Source organism: Xyrauchen texanus, chromosome 6 (genome assembly GCF_025860055.1).
Source record: "Xyrauchen texanus isolate HMW12.3.18 chromosome 6, RBS_HiC_50CHRs, whole genome shotgun sequence".
Lineage (NCBI taxonomy): Eukaryota > Metazoa > Chordata > Actinopteri > Cypriniformes > Catostomidae > Xyrauchen > Xyrauchen texanus.
In genome coordinates, this window is record NC_068281.1 from 29505172 (window position 1) to 29524286 (window position 19115).

Consider the following 19115-nt stretch of genomic DNA (forward strand, 5'->3'; position numbering starts at 1 on the left):
TAATGGGCAGGCGAAGCGGGTGATTCAAGAGCTTGAAAAGACTCTGTGTTGCGTCGCTTTCTGTAATCCATCTTCGTGGAGCTCTTATTTGGCCTTATTCGGCCTGTCCACAATTTCTCACCATTGTCATTTACGGATTAATATTGAATAATAAAAATCAATGCTGTTGTAGTGCCTCTAGTGTTTATTTCACCAGGAAACTGCTGCGATCCGGACATCAAGCCACATAAAAGTTATTTTGCAAAAAAAAATAATAAAAAAAAAAATATATATATATATATATATATATATATATATATATATATATATATATATATATATATATATATATAAAATGTGTTTCAATGAGACTAGGTGGATTATTACATTGGATGTGAAGCCTTAGTTGAATCTTTGTTATTGACTCTAAAATATCATTGTTGATCCTAATAAAGTCTGGTTATTTTAAGAGATTCTCTGATGATTAGAATAGCTTATGTTAACAATTCTTTCTTCTAACCAAAACATTTTTGTTTCTGATCTCCCTTAGTCTTTGCCACATATGTCAAGGGAATTTGTAAGTGTAACTTTTACCAGTAATAGATGTGTGGTAGACTGAGACAGTAGTTGAAACAGCAGAGATTTTAAGGTGAGCTGATGTGAAAAGCAGAAGTCATGATTGATTTATGGCAGTAATAGATGTGTGGTAGACTGAGACAGTAGTTGAAACAGCAGAGATTTTAAGGTAAGCTGATGTGGGCATGATGTGAAAAGCAGAAGTCATGATTGATTTTTTGTCATTAGAGCAGAGAGCACCTTGGGCAGGGCTGATGGATTTAATTGTGTCTGGCAATTGATTGTGTATGATGTGTTGCTTGGTGTGATTTTATGTGGGCAGTGTGTGTGTGTTTGTGCTTATTTGTGAGTCTGCCCTTGATGTCGCCTCTCTGAGTATGCAAACTCTGATGGGTCAGAGAAGGTCGTTTTGTTTTTTCTTGCCAAACAATCATCAATCCGAGCTGGAATAATACTTGTACCTGTGAAAGAGAGAAAGACAGAGCTGGTAAGATGGACCTTTATTGTATCCACCAGTCAGTTCATACAGATATATGGCAGTACTTGAATTATGATATGTTTACAATTTTACAATCAAATACTATGGCCCCAAAGATACTTCAGCACTTAAATTCCATTTAACATTTTGTGAAATGTATTGTAATAGGTAACAAAATATCAAACCTAGCATCATCTTTAAGACATCATGCTAGACATTTTTACAGAACTAACTTAACTTTTTTGAGCCAAGATCATTGGTTTAACATTTCAAGATCATTGGATGTATGAATTCAGTTCCCCTCATGTTCACACAGGTGTCCTAGCAGAGAAACCACAGGTGTAGTCCATTATTAACATTGGACATGTCCCAAACTTTTTACAACTAAATACTTGGGTCCTTAATTTTGAACAATCCATTGTTTTACTATTTGAAACCTAAAGTTTTTTTTTTTATTCTTTCTATGAAAAGTGTGTATTATTATAATTTCTTTTTTATTCATGCCTCATAGTTTGATATTTTAAAGCAAAGGCAATTGTGTGTTTACATTTCCAAATACTTTTAGAGCCACAGTATGTGTTTACAGTGTCAGACCTTGTTGCATCAAAGATCTGCAGTGTTTGGTTGAATTTACATTCTGCAGAGTTATAGTTTATGCCACAGTGAGCGTGTTTGATCTCTCACAGGCCAGTGATGAGATTTGATATTTATGGTTGAATACATTAAACCCAGTGTCTCATCATGGTGTAAATAATTGATTAAATTTTTTTCACTCATGTAATATAACAGTATGTCCTGAACCCCTTTATGAACACTGTTTGCATCAGCAATTGATGCTGGGGCTTGTAAAGCACTATTCTTTGTAAAGCTGCATTGGAACAATGCATTTAAAAAAAAGACATAGTCTTTTTGAACAATGCATTGTGAAAAGCGCTTTAAAAATAAATTGAAATTGAAAATTGAAAGAGCTACTTTATTAACTGCACATTGACTTTAATTCCCTGTTCTTTTTAGTAACAGGGTTGGAAAAGGCTGAGCATCAGTATGTGTTACTTTATGTAGATACAGTGTAAATATATATAAGATTATGTTCCTGTAATGAAAGCAATAATATTTGTTTGATTTAATTTATGATGTCCCTTTTTAAATGTTTGCAAGGTTTAAAAACATTTGTGTTCACAATGATGTTTATTTAGATTGCTGACATGCTTTCTGTCACATTTGGTTTATAACAGGACTTGATGTCCAGAACTCAAATATTGTGAATTAAATTTTGATTGTGTGAAAAATCCCAACATTTTCTATTTTATTTTTTACATGTATCATATTGTACATTAGTTTGCCTATATATGTAAACAATTCTGTGTTGAAATCTTACCTCATGTCTTGAGGCAGCAATGAAATCAGATCTCTCTGAGCCCAAGGTGTCAAACACTAATAAAATATTTACCCAGACTCACTGTCACACTGTATATTTTACGGATGATCTCTCATGTCCTATGATTTTTTTTGTTCTTGATATTTTATGTGAAGCTAAATGATCTAATTTTATATTGCAATGATTATTTACTGTTGTGCATATACTCATGAAAGCACAAGATTCTGTGTGAATTAACTTGAGGGTTAGTTAAAGTGTTAGACTTTAACATTTAATTATGAATTTCAATTATAATTAAATGTTAAAGTCATTGAATCACTAAAATCACTATTAATATCATTGAATTAATATTAAAAATCTGATTTTGATATCCACATAACTTAAGTACCCTGAGTTAATGTTGAGGAAACATTTACATTTCAAAATATATTAAATGTTAGGTCATTGACTTTAGAATCTGATATTGATTATACATCACTTTGACATTTAAATTTCAACATTGATATTCTAGTCTCAATCATAATAATGGTTTGGATGAGAAAATCAACATTGTATCAATGTCACTTGGATATCTGGGCACTGTAGTGATGATAAAATAGAGCTGATATGATAGGATTTTCTGGATCTGGTAAGAACTCCATGTACAATGTAAAAAGTGGTAACCTGCAACTGGAGCTAATTATACTTGATCTAACTACTAAATATTACTTTTGTTGGTGCAGCCTAATGTGGTCAGGTTGTTCTGTCATGTTAAATAATATTTTGACAAAAATAAAACTTGAGACACACTAATCTTCTAAAAATGTCCATATGAAATATCTTGATTACTCATGTAATGTTGGTTCCCTGAAAGGAAGGAACAAGACACTGCATCAAAAGCTGACGTTATGGGAGCACCCCTCAGTGGGCAGTGACCTTGAAACCCTATACCATCACAGCAATTTGATTGGCTGATGATGTTTGGTGCTTCGCCTATGCAGAAATCATAGTGGACAGATAAGCTGAAGCCTAGTGCCACACCATTAGGATTTTCATACTGAAGGGAATGAGAGTGTATCTCTCATTCCATAACAGTGAAAAATCAGAAGTTGCGGCAAAGCTACATTGTGTCTCGGTTCCTCCTAAAAAGGAGACATTCACATATAAGAAGGTATCTTTCAAGGCTAAGTCAGATGATGATGCTGTGTGAGCCATATACCATAATGCCATAGCACTGATGTGCAAGGCCCAACAGGATGTAAAAGGCATTGCTGTATCCACCCCTTCATATTGAAAAATAGGAAGGAAAGTGGTAAGCAATAAGCAACAGCTCGATGCCAAGACAGAGACACTAGCCATTCCAGGAAGTGGTCCAATGTCTTACCACATCTTCTCAGTTCTTGGTAAGGAGAGGAGCAGAGCAGTCACCTGGCCAAAGCTTTTTGTACAATGATACTAGCCAACAGGGTAGTGAGATGTTGATAGGCACATGCTTTCATTCACACGAGATGGAATAGTCTAAAACTAATATAACCAACGGGTCAGTGATCAACCCTCTTCCTCTGTAAAGATCTGGAAATAGAGGGAAGACATTAGGGATAGCTCAACCTGCAGATAGACATATCTCTTCAAGTGACACACCCTTTGCCCATGCCCAGGAAGAGGCCATACACCTATTAGAATGTGCTCATGAGACATTGTATGCCATGAGAAATTAACAACTTTTACAGCACACTTTTCTGTAAAGCTGCTTTGAAAATATGTGTGTTGTGGGGACAAATGGCTAGAGCGGCTTTACAGTAGCATGTCACAAAAAGGCGAAGGTGACCATGAATTCAAGCATGATCAGTTACCCTCGAGTTGAGCCAGCACCAGAGGGGTCTCATCCGTAACAAGCCTAGCAGTTTGATGGCGACAGTAATTTACTACTTTACTGCAAGATGCCGCTAAGCTTAAGTAGAGAAGGGCTGCATGAGACAACCCAAGGGTAGGACCTTTAACTGGAATTCAGTCCCCTCGTTGATTGCTACAAACCAGTCCAAAAGGCAGACATGAGAAATTATCTAACTTTGAGTCACCATCTTGAATGGAGAATTCTTGAGTCTCCGATTCAAGGTTCTCAAGTCCAGTGTGGGCTGTAATCCACTGCTCTTTTTGCAGATTGTAAAATAATGTCTGTAAAAGCCTTTTTGTTCTCCCCCTGTCTGTATGCTCATTGCATCTTTGGTGAGGAGAATCTGTACCTCTGAGCATAGTATTGAGTCCCATCAAGATCTGTGTCACACCACATATATAGTGTTCCAGACTACCAAGATCACTGACCATGCCATCAGCAGGTCTATGAGTAATCTGGTTTTTGCTGAGTGCCACATCTGGCCAAATTGATGAGATCTGAGCGACAGGGTCAAATCAGTCCTGGTTGATGCCCCGGTGTGTCAGCAGGGCAATGATGCAATTGCCAGCTTCCAGACACACTGCTCATTAAGTGAGCGTGACCAGGTCTCAGTATCAGAGGACTCCAGCAATATAGCATCACCCTCTTCATCCTCGCTGCAAAACGTAATCGAATCATGCACATCAAATTTAGGTCACAGTTCTTCATAAGTGAACAGCATGGGACAAGATCTGTATATAGAGTAGCTGAGGTGCTCAAGTTAGTGCTGGCGACAAATCCTCCTAAAATTTGCTGAGCTCTGGCTTATTTGCCCACTATGACATCAGCATTGGTGAAGCACCAAGAGTCTCCAGCCAATCAAAATCAAGAGTAGTGTCTGTTTAGGCAGGTCACGTTAGTCAAGCTAATACTCAACTGATCATGACATCTACCAATACAACTCAGAAGCTCATCAATAAGTTCTATTTAAGTCCATTATATTCAATGCTTTTGCTGACTTTCCATTGCCTGGATGCAAGTTGCGCTTAACACCATCCCCAGCTCCACATCTTGCATGGCCACTTTGCCTTTTGGTTTCTCTACATCTGTCTTGTTTTTCTGTGCTCTAAGACTACAATTGATTTCCAGTTTGAAATTCCTATCTTCAATGTGTATTGCACCTTGTTCTTAAATTACAAACCAATATATAGTATTTAGCTGGATCTGTTCTGTTCTACAGAGCCACACAGCCAATACCAACAGATTTCTCAATTGCCTATAAGTGAAAAAAAGTATTAATTTAAGTATTTAAGTCAAGTATTAATTCAATGGAAGTGGTCCTGACTGAATTGGCATGATGGTATATGGTTTCAAGTTTACCACCCTCTGAGTGGTGCTCCCATAGTGTCAGCTTCTGATGCAGCTTCGAAGTTGCCTTCTTGAAAGGGAACATATTTTTTAGGTAACTGAAAAACATCTATATTTTTAAGTGTAGCTACAGTAATGTGGGCACCAGCAGGCCAGCTGTTAGGTTGGTTTATTATGTTGGGCTTTTCATAAAAGAATACTTTGTGTCAAAAAACTGAGCCCCTGAGGTGCCACTCAGCCCTGTGTCCTTCTGTCCACATTGCAGTGTTACAGCTGATTTACTCTGACAGGGTGAGCAACCGGCTGATATCACACTAGCCTCTGCTCTCTTATCAGCGAGGGTACTGAGAGTAAACTGCGTTGATGGATAAATTGCTGCATGATGCAGGCAAAGCTATCATTCTAAAGATCTGAAAGAGACTGTCCACTGCACATCTCTGATTAAGAACATGTTTTACAATCTGTCAGACTGCCCATTAATCCAACCTGCCCATAGCACTTCTGTACTCAGTTTTTATCCATAGAACTAACGATTCATAGGATAGAGTGCCTCAGTCACAATAGTTTATGGTTAATGTTTGTACCTAAATTCTACTGCTGTTTTGTGACCTATTATACAGAAAAAAGTATGAGTTAAGTTAACAGTTTTAGGCAGATGTGGTTAGTAACACGCTACATTTACTCCGTTAAATTTATTTAAGTAACGTTTTGGAAAAAAATACTTTATAAGTATGATTTTTGTGGTTACTTTTCACTCTTACTCATGTCTGATCTTTTTTTTTAACTTTTACTTCATTACAACGTGTTGCGTTCCTGTTGTTACATGGTTGTGGTTTTGATTTAATAAGTGTTAATAAATGCATAATTTATTGAGACTTTTGAATGGGACTCTTACAACAGTGGAACTTCACAGCTGCACGCTGCCACTCGAGCCACATTCAACACTACAGCAGCAAGCGTGCAATACAAACATTTCTTCACTTCACACAGTTCCTTCATTTTACACCAAGACTAGGATATATTTAAGTTTAAAACTGCAGCTCCAACTTGAGAAAATACGGTGAGCTACATTTTAGAGATTGTGACAATGTGGGCTTGCCTGTGTGGTGATACTCATTCATTTTCAGCATGAATCTGTAACTGTAGGCTCTTATGACCTCAGTTTCTAAGTTTACTTTTTTTTTCATCAGCACTGCAACATATCAGTGCTTAGGCCTACTGTATAAATCCTTGTAAACATCCACATTGTGCAAATGTTTTGCACTGCTTATCACGATTGTGAGCATTTCTGCACATGTCTAATGGACAACACACTTCCAAACACAGCGATAAGTTGCCGTCACTGACCATCACTGAAATAAATTAACCAGGACGTAAAAAGCTGTGAAATAACGACGACAGAAGGCATAAATAAAGCATGATCTTATTTCAGTGTATATTTAAACATTATATATAATTTGGGACTGTGTGACATTGTTCACGTTTTTCACCATAATAATTACTAGAAACTGGTTTCCAAACTTCTCTTCTAATTGACAGATTCGTCCAAATCTGAGAATCGTCCTTAAAGTGATAGTTCAGCCTTTAATATTATATCATCATTTCCCCGCTATCATGTTCTTCCAACCTCTTGAAACTTTCTGTATTCTGTGGAACTCAAAAGATGTTAGACAGAATGTTAGGGAGTAACAGTCTCAGCCACCATTCCCTTTCAATATATGGAGGATAAAATAAAATGCAGCAAAAGTAAATGATGATTAAGGCTAGCATTCTATCTAACATCTCCTTACAGGAATAATTTCCCCAAAACTGAAAATATTAGCATCATTTACTGACCCTAATGCATCCCAGATGTGTTTATATTTTTTATTCTGCTCGACACAAAGATTTTTAGAAAAATATTTCAGCTCTGTTGGTCCACAGTATGCAAGGTGTACAGCAGTAAAGCTCTCTACAATAACGCCAATATTCTATATTGGCTATGGTGTTTGAGCCCCACCTGATTTGGTGCGAAACTGTCCGCAATAAAAACAGGTGCAAAAACACCATTTCCTCAGAATTTCTGACTGAGAACAAGGAGCACATCGCTTGTGCCTCAAGAACTCTGAGTCTTGTAGTGCGGCTAGCGTTCGCAATGTCGCGTTCCCTTCATCTCAGGGAACCGAGGTTACGTACGTAACTGAGATGTTCTCTTACGACTCATTACACTTGACATTGTGTAGTAAAGCATATGGGGAACATAAACCCATCGCGCCGCAGTACACAATATAACTTCCCAGAGAGGAAACATGGCCCTGCAGTGTTGTGGGATGGTGACCAACTTGAGTATGCCGCAGTGAGTGATCCTCATGTTGGTGAGGAAGGGAGCACTCATAACGAATATATGAACTATAGTCATATAGTATGAATTAACTCCTTATGAAACCAGTTGGGATGGGTGTTTTTTTTAATAATGAAAGTGCTTGTGACTTTATGATAAATTATAACGGCCTGAATGCAGGTGATTGTGTAAATGATGGGGAGCCCATACTTACAGGGAAGGGCATAAGTGTACAGCATATATCAGTGCATCCGGAAAGTATTCACAGCGCTTCAATTTTTCCACATTTTGTTATGTTACAGCCTTATTCCAAAATGGATTAAATTTATTATTTTCCTCAAAATTCTACAAACAATACCCCATAATGACAATGTGAAAAGAGATTGTTTGAAATATTTGCAAAAATATAAAAAATAAAAAACGAAAAAAATCACATGTACATAAGTATTCACAGCATTTGCCATGACACTCAAAATTGAGCTCAGATGCATCCTGTTTCCACTCATCATCCTTGAGATGTTTCTGCAACTTGACTGAGTCCACCTGTGGTTAATTCAGTTGAATGGACATGATTTGGAAAGGCACACACCTGTCTATATAAGGTCCCACAGTTAACACTGCATGTCAGAGCACAAACCAAGCTATGAGGTCCAAGGAATTGTCTGTAGACCTCCGAGACAGGATTGTATCGAGGCACAGATCTGGGGAAGGGTACAGAAACATTTCTGCAGCATTGAAGGTCCCAATGAGCACAGTGGCCTCCATCATCTGTAAATGGAACAAGTTTGGAACCACCAGGACAACTCTGTGAATGTCCATGAGTGGCCTAACCAGAGCCCAGACTTGAACCCGATTGAACATCTCTAGAGAGATCTGAAAATGGCTGTGCACAATACTCCCCATCCAACCTGATGGAGCTTGAGAGGTCCTGCATAGAAGAATGGGAGAAACTGCCCAAAAATAGGTGTGCCAAGCTTGTAGCATCATACTCAAAAAGACTTGAGGCTGTAATTGGTGCCAAAGGTGCTTCAACAAAATATTGCGCAATGGCTGTGAATACTTATGTACGATTTTTTTTCGTTTTTTATTTGTAATAAATTTGCAAAGATTTCAAACAAACTTCTTTCACATTGTCATTATGGGGTATTGTTTGTAGAATTTTGAGGAAAATAATGAATTTAATCCATTTTGGAATAAGGCTGTAACATAAAATGTGTAAGTGCTGTGAATACTTTCTGGATGCACTCTATATTTGGCCAATGAATAGCAAGTGCTCTAAACAGAGAAAGGCGTTACGTTTAGGCTGTAAAACCTTGTGAATGTGTTTTGAGAGGACCATCCTGCGGCAAAACGTATGTCTTGAACGGACACATCATTCGTTCATGCCCATGAGGAGGCCATGCCTCTAGTTGAGTGTGCTTTAACACCAATTGGGAAGTCTTACCCTGTGACTCATAAGCCAGGGCAATTGCATCAATGTACATGTTTGGGTCAGTTTACTGGGTCCTTACCATTTAAGAGACACCAATCAGTGAACACCTTCCATTTTAGCATGTAGAGGTGTCTTGTGGATGTGCTCTAGCCTGTAAAATGGTGTTCATGACTGAATGTGTCAGTTCTGGTGCATGCAGTGTGCCTCGTTCAGGAGCCACACATGCAGGTTCCACATCTGGGGATGCCAGATGTCTTGCGCCTGAGAGAGGAGATCCCTCCTCAGCGGTATTTCCCATGGTGAACTGAACAGCATCTCCATCATTTCCAGAAACCATGGCTGGTTGAACCATTTCGGCACAACTATTAGAACCGTTTCCTTGTCCTCTCTGACTTTGCATATGACAGAGTGGATCAGGCATACCGGGGGGCTGGCCATTTGCGGGCCATTCCCAGCAGGACTTGGGGACATCGAGTACCAGAGGGGACAGTGGGCATTCTCCACTGAGGCAAAAAGATTGATTTCCAATTTACCGAATATTTCCCAAATCCTCAATACAGTTTGAGGATGAAGTCTCCATTTGCCCGGCATCACCCCTTGGCATGATAGTAGGTCCTTGCCATAATTTAGGCAGTCTTATAGATATGTCGCTCTCAGGGAGAGGAGATGACACTCGATCCATAGAAGGAGGCAACGTGTCAGCCTCAGCCAGTGGTGGTGAATGAATTCCGCCTTGGCGGTTTATATATGCCACAACTGTCATGTTGTCTGAGTGAACCAGGACACGACAGCTCACTATTTCTAACCAAAAAGACGTTTAAGGCCTAGGCGGTTGATGTCCAACGCCCTACTTGCACCTGTCCAGGTGCCGAAAGTTGGACGTCCATCGCACATCACCCCCCAGCCTGTGTTAGAAGCATCCGTGGTCACCCCTTTCCACCTGACAACTTTGAGTACCAGAGGGAATATTCTCCACTGAGGCAAATAGATTGATTTATGCTTTGCCAAATATATCCCAAATCCTCAATATAGTTTGAGGATGAAGCCTCCTGAATTCCACCTTGGCGGTTTATATACGCCACAACGATCATGTTGTCTGAGCGAACTAGGACATGACAGTTTGCTATTTCTGACTGAAAAGCCTTTAAGGCTAGAAATACAGCCGATAGCTCTAGGCGCAGCATGACAACTTGCCCCAGCACGACACCTTGATGGTAAAACGCAGGAGCTGTCCATGGTGCTAAAGCAGCTATACAGTTGTGTGGTATAGTGATTTGCATGAGCTCTTGGCACCAAGCATGTCATGGCACACGGCGCTTCAGCCAGCACAGAAGAGGTCTCATGTGTAAGAGACCTAATGGAATGATGGCGGATCCCACCACCATAAATCCCAATGCTTTCTGAAACCACTTCAGTGGAAGTGTTCTCCCCAGTTTGAACTGAGACAAACACTGTAGAATGGCTGATGCAGTAAGTCGTTGGCATAAGAAAGCCTCTGATTGCACTAATAACATCCAATCATTGAGGTAGTTGAAGATGAGCACGCCACTCAGTCTCAGAGGGGCGAGAACAGCATTCATGCACTTTGTGAATGTACGAGGAGCCAGAGACAGACTGAAGGGCAGGACTTTGTATTGATATGCTCTTCCTGTGATGTTGTACAAATTGGATATGAAAGGATGCATCCTTCAGATCAATCGATACTGACAACTTTTCCCAAGCTGCCACCCTGCCCATCTTCTCGCACCACTCACAAAACGAGGGGGCTCCAGCTGACTTCCATCCTCTAAGGATAACCTGTCTGCTCACCATAACACCGACCAGGATCCAATTCTTCATGTACTTATCTCCTACATCAATCACCGCCCCCTCACCCAAAATACAGAGCCTGGGGTAAAATAAAATCTGAGTACCCAATACGTCAGCCATAAAATTCAGAACCCTCAACTAAAACTCCTGTTTCTTACGGCACCCCCAAACAACATGGGTGGTGTCTCCATCTGCTGAATGGAATCACCATACATTTTTTAGAATCCTAGCCCACACTCCCTCCTCCAAAAACAAATTTAAATCTTCCTCCCATAATCTTTTGAGAGAATTTAAAGCTCCATCCCCCAGCCTCTGGATTAGCAGGGAGTAATACACTGATGCCTCATGACTCTTCCCAAAAGCAGCAATCACCACTCCCAGAGTATCTGCCACTCTAGGGGGGTGCATGCCACTCCCAAAAACAGTGCAGATTAGGTGGCATAGCTGTAAATACTTATAAAAATGAGATCTGGGAATCCCAAAATGTTGAACCAAATTTTCAAAAGGTCTCAATACTCCACTCTCATATAGGTCACAGAGTGTATTAACCCCCCTCAAAATCCAATCTGACCAACAGAAAGGGGACTTATTAATACATAGTTTAGGGTTCAGCCATATATTCGAAGCTACGTTTAAATAAACAACCAATTTAAACACTCTGGACACTTTTGTCCATATCGAGTGTAAATGCAAGATAACGGGGTGTGTTTGATTGAAAGGCTTTGCAGTGGCGAGATGTGGCAAGAACTTCCTTTTCAATACAAAACCCAGGAAGGGGCTCTCTTTGGTGGAAGTAACTAGTGAGCCAAATGTCTAAGACCGAATGCATAATAATAAAACAAAATCTTGTGTAGGCCTAACCCCCCTTTATCAATCGGCCTATGTAACTTTTAGGAATTTATCATGGGATGCTTAACATTTCAAATGAAGAAATTTTCTATGATATCATATTGCTTGAAATGAGAGAAGGGGACATCTATAGGGATAGATTGTAACAGGTAGTTGAAAACAAATTCCAGCCTATATAAAACCGTTCAATTTCCTCGGACAAATGAATGTACAGTGAACAAGCTGTTATGAGTTCAGCAGATGATGTAATCATTCCAATTTCCCATAAAAATACTCCACAAAACAAACTCCAGCCAACATGAGGCATAAGCACAAAGAACAAACAGATTCATCCACAGCTGTCCCGAAGCAGTGTTATTCAACAAAACAAGCTCCAGCCGCTTGGCAGAACCAACACAAAACAAATAAAAAAAGGCATTCTGGTTCCTCAGATGATCAAGAGTCAATTCACTCGGAGGCCGCATAAAAGTATATACCATGACTTACTCAGTTTGTCAGCTTTATAAAGACATCCTTTGTGTGAGCATGTAGATATTTAGCAGTTGTTCGTATTTTCTATTCCCAATCTGGCCAGGAACTTCAGTGTAAAAATGATCCTCCGTCCATGCAAAAGTTTCTTTAAGGAAAAGTGTTATTCACAGAACAAATTTCCGCAACAATGTAAAAAGAAACAAAAATGATGCCCAGCTTCCTCCGATAGCCAGAGTTAGTACAGCGAGTCGACCCACTCATATTAGAAACACCCAATGGTTTACTCGCCAGTTTCGGACATGTAAATACTTTGCAACCGTCCTTCACTTCTATTCTCAGCTTGGCCGGAAACATCAATGCAAAAGCGATCTTACATTGATGCAAGAGTTTCTTACATTCCCTGAATTGATCGCGTTTCTCTCTTGTCGAATTCGCGAAGTCCGGGAACAAGAAAATATTATGATTCTTCCAAGAAAGCTTTCCTTTGCTCCTCACCTTGTGCAACACATGATCTTTATCGGATAATCTCAGAAATTTGGCCAGGATTGATCAGGACCTATTTCCATCTGCAGATCTCTGAGCCAAGACTCCGTGAGCTTGCTCGATTTCCAGTTTATGGCCTGTTATGTCGAGCAGACTCGGAAAAGGCTTGTCTAGGAATTTTACCATGTCTTTGCCCTCCTAATGCTCAGGAATTCCAACAATTCGGACGTTAATCATGCTGCTCCGATTCTCAAGATCTTCAACCATTCCAAGAACGTGTTCCAAATCAGCTTTGGTCGCTGGCGGATTAGTGGATAAATCTCTCTCCAATGAATCCAGATAATCTATTAATTTCTCAACATCTGCCACTCTTGTAACCAACTCAGAGAATTTTATTTCCATCGCCGTAATCGATCAACGTATTACAGTGAGATCCTCCAAGTCAGCAAGAACCTTCATCAGTATCACCAACATATTGGACTGTTGATGCTGGATCTCCTCGCCCGCCACACCATCCAAATTGAGCCTGTAGGCCTGCCGGGGCTTTCATCCTGTACATGTAAGTATCTTTTAATGTCTCCAGAGCCTGAGGGTTTGGCTTCTTTGCCATGCTTTACCTCAAAGAGAAAATGTGTAACTGGGTGTATCGAATTTAACTAGATTATAACATGAGAATAATACATTTTTTATCAAAGTGTGCAGAGCTCGTCGCTCACACATCTGCTTCTTGCATGACTTCACGTAACCCCTTCAAAAATATATATTTAAGAAATTTTTATATCATAAACGTGCAACAACTAGTCGACTAATGGCTTAAACTAATGACTACTAGTCGACTAGGAAAATCTTTGGTCGGGGACAGCCCTAGTCATGACAACTCTCGGAAATATTCTTCAGCAGAATATTGCTGAAGAAAGAAAGTCATACACATCTGGGTTGGCATGAGGGTGAGTGATAGAGAATTCTCATTTTTGGGTGAACTACTTAAAAAAAATTGTGTGTCAGTTTATGAACCTTTGTACAGAGCACTGCAGCATATAAAATGACAAAAAATGTATCTAGATTCTGTGATCAAAAAGTAATAAGAACAGACTATCTCACACAGAAAAAGAATAATAAATAATAAAAAAAATACATAAATAAATAAAGCAGAAATAAATTTCTACTTGTGGATATCTAACTTACAAAGAACCACTTGCTTTTAAGTGCATCAAACAAAACAATTAAAATTATAACTTCCAATAACTATTTCATCCTCAAAAGCACTTGTTCTTGCAAACACCTTGCAAACACAAATTTGTTTCCAGACAGAATGATAAAAAAAAAAACATGAGTGCCCTCACCTGCGGTACTTGCGTAAAGTTAGCTAATGATATTATAGCTTGCCAAATCGAGAAAGTACCTTCAAGTTGTGTATGCAATACATCAGACAGTCAGCAAACAGACTGTGCGTAGTCTATGGGTATGCTATCTGAGGCAGAGACTAAACACCCCAAAAGAGCACACACAGAGCCACAAACAGCATGCCACTGCTCAGAGCTATTTGTGGACAGCTCTGTACATCTTGATCATGTCTCCTGATGTGCCCTTAACTGAACTAACTGACTCATGTGTCCCTCTGTTTAGACACTTCTCCAATGCACTGAAGTCATGTAAAAAAAAAAGACTGCATAAAATTTGCATCATCAGAGGGTGGCTTGTAGTCTTGTGAGGCCCAGGGGCACCAGCTTATTGTGGAGGCTGTTCTTGTCACAGTTATAAGATGTAATGTAAAAAACAGCATTTGTGGCATAATGTTGATTAATGCAAAAAATTATATATATATATTTATATATATATACACACACACACTAATGGTCAAAAGTTTTGAAACACTCATTCTTTTTTATAATTTTATTTCTTCACATTTTAGAATAACAGTAAAGTCATCAAAACTATGGAATAACATAAATGGAACTATGGGAATTACGTTGTGACTAAACAAAATCCAAAATAAATCAAAACGTCTCGATTATTGTTGTAACCGCCGTTGTGGTTAGTGCTTTCCTCCCTGCAAAGAATTGGAGGGGCAGCTGTCCCTCTCCACCCTCGAGGTCTTGAAGTTGCTGTAGCAACACACCACAATGCTGTTGAAGGTAAGTTTCTTGATAAGCTCGACCCGTTCATTGGGTTCCTGAGAGGCGCCAGGCATATGAGACTGCTACAGCACTGGCCCTAGACCCGAGTTTCGAGGTACGCATGGCGCCGTGGCACACATCGCATGGCCTCGTCACCTTTTTCAGCGATGCTCCTACCAGAGGCGGCCGCGCTGAGGGGACCCTCGAAGTACTTGCCTTACTCCACGTGTCTGGCATCAGGCGGGCCGGCGACTGAGGAGGAGGGCCTCTCAGGCCGTCCTCAAGACTCGTCACCACCGGCCAGCCGTGGTTTGTGTGGTGCATCTTGACCAGGTTCAGCCACAGGTAGCGCTCCTGGACCGCAAGCGTGGACATCGTCTGCTGGAGTGCACATGCTGTGACCTTAATCGCTCTGCCCGGTGTTCTTGTAACACACCGGGATCAGAACTATCCTCGTGTAACTCTTTCAGAGCTTCTCTTATACGTACGCTTGATATTTTCTTAACCAACTTCTTGAGGACTCACCCTGGGATGCTTTTTAAACTGTATTGAAGGAGTTTCCATCTATGTTGGGCACTTATTGGCTGCTGTTGTTTATTATTTGGTCCAAATCATAAAATGTTTTGTTTTATAATGAAATAAATTTATATGGTGGTACAATTATATTTTTGTCTACAAAACTAATTTCAAACATTTAAGCATATGCCTTCAGATCATGAGAAACATTTCAGTCAACGTTTTACCAGTACTAATATATATAATTTGTCAATCAGTTGGAGATTTATTATCAGGTCTTGTTTAAGAGCCCGTCAATCTACACCTCCGTCAGACATGCTTGTGTAGCGTCTTGGGTGCATCGCATCATAAACATACAATTTTTAGTTCACTGTTTCAAGTGAAATATAGTTTAATACTCAATCTTTAAACAAATCTTGAGATACCTTGGTTCACATTTGCGCTCCTTCGAGTGTTTTGAAAGCAAGAATGTAATGTATGTTTGCGTTGTTCTTCCTACTGTGGAAGTGTTTTCTTCACTGTAGAAACTGTGCGTTGCTCATACAGCTAAAATGTCACTTACTGCCCTCTGGAGTAAACAGGTGGTACTACAAGCTTGCATTTCTCAGGAATCTTCCTTATTATGGTAAATGGTCTGCACTTATATAGCGCCTTTTTAACCTTAACGGTATTCAAAGCACTTCACACTGTGACTCATTCTCCCATTCATACACCAATGGCAGCAGAGTTGCCATGCAAGGTGCTCACCTGCCATTGGGAGCAACTTGGGGTTCAGTGTCTTGCCCAAGGACACTTCGGCATGTGGAGTCATGTGGGCCAGGAATCGAACCACCAACCCTGTGATTAGTGGCCAACCCACTCTACCAACTGAGCCACAGCCGCCCCATGGCCATAATCGCATTATGGTGCGATTAAGTTCGTAAATTTTTTTAGCACATTATTTTTGGTCAAATTAATCTCTAAATGAAGTTAAATCGACAGCCCTATATATATATATATATATATATATATATATATATAATTTTTTTTTTTTTTTTAAGAAAACCAGGAACTGCTCAAAATTATTTCTTGTGGTAATCAACATAATGCCACAAATGCTGTCAAATGAGCTTAACTCTGCATTGAACCCACAATATTCCTTTAAAGTATCGGAAGTGCTGAGATGGAAATGATAACATATCTCATGTCTTCATTTATTTCACATTGTGGCAATAGTAACTGTCATATATTCAACACTGTTTGTCTTTTTATATCAAATCTGTATTTTCAGTGGCTTGTTACAGGTGTCTGTCTACCACAGACCTCAGCTTGACCTCAACTGACAGACAAAGGCTCTTGGGAACACCATGTCTATCAGATCATTGACACAGCCCTCTTACCACATTCTGTACAACTAACTGAACAAACACAGAAATACAGTTCTGTATGTGGATAGGTAGGTAAGTAGGAAGATACTTGCATACATACATGAATATATACAGTACATTGCTAGTCTTTATTGATCCATTAGGGAAATTCAAGGTTACCAATTAAGAGTACTCAACCACTTGAGTGACTCATTTAGCCCCTGCAATGAGGGCTCTCTCTCTCTCTCTCTCTCTCTCTCTGAGACCCCAGAATCAGTCCTAATTACCACACATTAGCAGTTATTCACACAGCTGTCCGTGAGGCTGCTGAGACACAATTGAATTGAATTGTGTGTCAATAATCCCTCTGAATCCAGAAAAGGTGAGTTATTATAAATCTTACCACACAGTTAGTTTTATATTGAATGCAAGGTCAAAGCATTACAGAAAAATAGAACTTTAAAGGGGACCTATTATCACTTTTACATGGTGTTTGTACATGTGAGTTGGCAGTGTGTGTATACAACCACCCTAAAATGTTAAAAGTCCACCCATTCCTCTTTCTTATATTTCTATTAATGAAAAACAATCTGTCAAAATGAACGGTTTTCATTTCTGCTCTAAAGTGACATCACGTTAGAGCAGGCCTCGCCCACAACTGGTGACGGACTCCACCCTATTATGATAGATCCTCCCCTGAGTGATCTACACACAGTCACTCTACACACTATTTTATTCCAACGCTGGAGCAGATACAGTGAGAAAAATAATGTCTCAGCTTCGTAAGCATCATAAGTGTTCTGCTGTTGGCTATAAAAGTGAACATAAGAGTCTTCATGTACTCCTGGCATCAGAGCCACTGAAGACGCAGTGGACAAGCTTTGTTTTTGAAGGAAATGTGCCCCAAAACATACCAATACATTTGAATGTTTGTGCAAATCATTTTACACCGGACTGCTTAGTGAATGAGTGTTAATATAAAGCAAGATTTTCAAAATGTTTTATTCTTAAGCATGGATCAGTACCAACTGTTCATGTTCCAGCTTTATATCCTGAAGATGTAAGTATCGCACTTTACATTTTGTGAATGTTTGTAAATCACCTTTCCGAATGTGCTTGTTAGCTGATTCCACGGCAAATGCAGCTAAAGTTACCATTGTCTCTGATTGTATTCACGGAGACCAGAGCTATGTCGTTATTTGCTATTTTTAACCCGAAAACGCTTACTGTCAGTTACCATTGTCTCTGATTGTATTCATGGAGACCAGATATATATATATATATATATATATATATATATATATATATATATATATATATATATATATATACAGTGAGGAAAATAAGTATTTGAACACCCTGCTATTTTGCAAGTTCTCCCACTTGGAAATCATGGAGGGGTCTGAAATTGTCATCGTAGGTGCATGTCCACTGTGAGAGACATAATCTAAAAAAAAATCCAGAAATCACAATGTATGATTTTTTAACTATTTATTTGTATGATACAGCTGCAAATAAGTATTTGAACACCTGAGAAAATCGATGTTAATATTTGGTACAGTAGCCTTTGTTTGCAATTACAGAGGTCAAACGTTTCCTGTAGTTTTTCACCAGGTTTGCACACACTGCAGGAGGGATTTTGGCCCACTCCTCCACACAGATCTTCTCTAGATCAGTCAGGTTTCTGGGCTGTCGCTGAGAAACACGGAGTTTGAGCTCCCTCCAAAGATTCTCTATTGGGTTTAGGTCTGGAGACTGGCTAGGCCACGCCAGAACCTTGATATGATTCTTACAGAGCCACTCCTTGGTTATCCTGGCTGTGTGCTTCGGGTCATTGTCATGTTGGAAGACCCAGCCTCGATCCATCTTCAATGCTCTAACTGAGGGAAGGAGGTTGTTCCCCAAAATCTCGCAATACATGGCCCCGGTCATCCTCTCCTTAATACAGTGCAGTCAGCCCTGTCCCATGTGCAGAAAAACACCCCCAAAGCATGATGCTACCACCCCCATGCTTCACAGTAGGGATGGTGTTCTTGGGATGGTACTCATCATTCTTCTTCCTCCAAACACGGTTAGTGGAATTATGACCAAAAAGTTATATTTTGGTCTCATCTGACCACATGACTTTCTCCCATGACTCC